Below are 2,928 nucleotides of genomic sequence, written 5' to 3'. Positions count from 1 at the left end.
GCAATGAACAGTAAAATCAAATAAAATTGAAACTTTTTAAAAAAACCAGAAACTTTTTGGCATTGCTTATGAGCAAATCTTTTACTAGCTTGCAAAGTTTGATCGCGAAATAGCAACGAATGAACTCCATATGAAATGAAATACAAACTCTTGCTCTTCACCCACTTTTCAGATTTTATATTTGAGCACAAACTTTGTTTTTGTACAAAGCTTCTCGGATGTCATTTGGCCACGAAAGTTTGCATGCACCTAAAACATTTGCTCTAATCAGATCTGCAAAGTTCCGGATTTTTTTATTTCTTTATGATAAGTTTTCAATCATGGGTGTAGCGGGGATGCAATGTCTGTCAGTGTAGAATAGCCACGCTCGTACCGAATAATCAGTTATTTCACTTTTTATTTATATGACAGGATGTCTATCCGTAAATTACAATGTGCATTACAAAGTGCACAATACATATGGCAACCTTCTCATGTCATTGACCAACCAGAGAAATCAAAAGGCAAAGAGAGAAGAAACGTGGTGTAGGAGAGTCAACTATTCAACAGCACCAAGGAATCGCTCCTTAATTACCCGAAGAAGTCAACCGATGGATTAACTAAGAATTAATTAGTACTAATTAGTAGTTCTTGGAGACGGCGGCGGTGGTCAGGGCCTGCCTGAACTGGTGGACGGCGCAGGGCACGCGGAGGATGCCCTCCTGCTTGTACCCGAACTCCTGCGCCGCCATCTCCAGCAGCGCCGACAGCGACGGGTGCCGCAGCGCCTCCACCCTCACAACGAACCGCTCGCATTCCTCCTCGCCGTCGCCCACCACCAGCACCGGCACGCACCCGCGCGGCACGCCGCCGTTGTTGCCATCGCTCACCCGATCCGAGAAGCTCAGCCGCCGGATCAGCTCCCTCATCGCGGTTTATCGCTGACGAACGTAGGAGATACTAGCTAGTATATATATATAAGCTAGCTGTTACCTGTTAGCTAGAGGTTAGATTTCGATCGATCTGAATTTACATGTGTGTTTGTGTTTCTTGGCGTTGGCGTTGGCTCTCCTTTTATAGGCGATGGAATGGTTGATTGGATCAGAGAGAGAGAGAGAGAGAGGAGAGAGAGAGAGGGGGGGGGGGGGGATGGAAGGATTACTGTTCTGTGGTGGCGTAGCAGTCGTGGTTGAGGTCAATCTCCACTGGATTCAAACATGTTGGCTATCGTATCATCAGCATCGTTGAAAGTTATGAGCATGGAATTTGGTTAGCTACACGCATTATAATATACTAGTACTATTGCCCCTCAATTACCCAGCTATATAGCTAATGGAATAAGACTTTTCAAAGTTTATGAACCGGCCGCTAGATTGGATTAGTTAATTATTATATATCTAGATCAGGCATAAACATTGATCTTTTTTCCAAATTAACATTAATTTGACTATAAGAGAGCTTGTGCTTCTCAAGATGTATGCTCCTTCAGAGAGCGAATTAGACATGTACCTGGGTTTTTTTCATGACACAAACTCTAGTGCTAGGTGTATGAGTGCCTCACGCAGAGTTTCCTATTTACGCATAGAACTGGTCAACTGGAATATGGATGTGCATGCATGATCTAATTATTACATATTTTGTACCAATCAACCAACCTTGAAGATTAAGAATAGTCCCTCTCTCACATCGTGAAGATGAGTTCGTTGTTGATTAATCAGTTCCAAAAATACTGAAACCAAATCTAGCTACCACCGGCAGCTACAAGACGGCGCCACATGTTTGTATGTTTGTGTTCTGCCCTATAACTTCTTCTTTTTCTAGGTGGGGGGTGGACTTTGGGGGTTCTAATTAACATGGATGCAAAATGGTATTCTGTGGTGGGATAGGATTTGACGTTGACAACGCTATCGAGCAGGGATAGCGAATGATCTCAATTGCATGATCAACCAGCGGAACTTCTCAACTTTTTCCAAGGGTTTTGCCCCTGGTAATAACTTGATTGACCAGTAAGTCAAACAACAATGCAATTATGCAACCTTTTTTTCCTACAAGGAAGAGGTGAGTGTGCATGAGCATCACATCCGCACGTGAGATACGCACCAGATTGGAGCACATGGTTTATAACATCTCTTTTTTTAGTAGGTAAAGGGTTTCGTATTAATTAACCTAGACCATGGCGATCCAGTTCACATAAGTTTATAACCCTCTCAAGACCCGACCATATCCAGACGGCCGTCTTAATCTAGCTAAATGCATGTGGGTTGCATGTTGGAAATATGCCCTAGAGGCAATAATAAATAAGTTATTATTATATTTCCTTGTTCATGATAATCGTTTATTATCCATGCTAGAATTGTATTGATAGGAAACTCAGATACATGTGCGGATACATAGACAACATCATGTCCCTAGTAAGCCTCTAGTTGACTAGCTCGTTGATCAATAGATGGTTACGGTTTCCTGACCATGGACATTGGATGTCGTTGATAACGGGATCACATCATTAGGAGAATGATGTGATGGACAAGAACCAATCCTAAGCCTAGCACAAAGATCGTGTAGTTCGTATGCTAAAGCTTTTCTAATGTCAAGTATCATTTCCTTAGACCATGAGATTGTGCAACTCCCGGATACCGTAGGAATGCTTTGGGTGTACCAAACGTCACAACGTGACTGGGTGACTATAAAGGTGCACTACAGGTATCTCCGAAAGTGTCTGTTGGGTTGGCACGAATCGAGACTGGGATTTGTCACTCCGTGTAAACGGAGAGGTATCTCTGGGCCCACTCGGTAGGACATCATCATAATGTGCACAATGTGATCAAGGAGTTGATCACGGGATGATGTGTTACGGAACGAGTAAAGAGACTTGCCGGTAACGAGATTGAACAAGGTATCGGGATACCGACGATCGAATCTCGGGCAAGTATCGTACCGCTGGACAAAGGG

At 43.3% G+C, this 2,928-nt stretch overlaps 1 pseudogene; it reads right to left on the bottom strand.

Annotated features, from left to right (window-relative positions):
* Positions 1-394: 394 nt before the first annotated feature.
* LOC125525082 (auxin-responsive protein SAUR71 pseudogene) lies at positions 395-1,018 on the bottom strand (annotated as a pseudogene).
* Between the last annotated feature and the right edge of the window lie 1,910 nt (positions 1,019-2,928).

This window comes from Triticum urartu, chromosome 7A, assembly GCF_056163025.1.
Source record: "Triticum urartu cultivar PI428250 chromosome 7A, HENAU_Tu73, whole genome shotgun sequence".
NCBI lineage: Eukaryota > Viridiplantae > Streptophyta > Magnoliopsida > Poales > Poaceae > Triticum > Triticum urartu.
The sequence above is the reverse complement of the archived record's forward strand: the minus strand, read 5'-3'. Positions and strand labels throughout refer to the sequence as shown.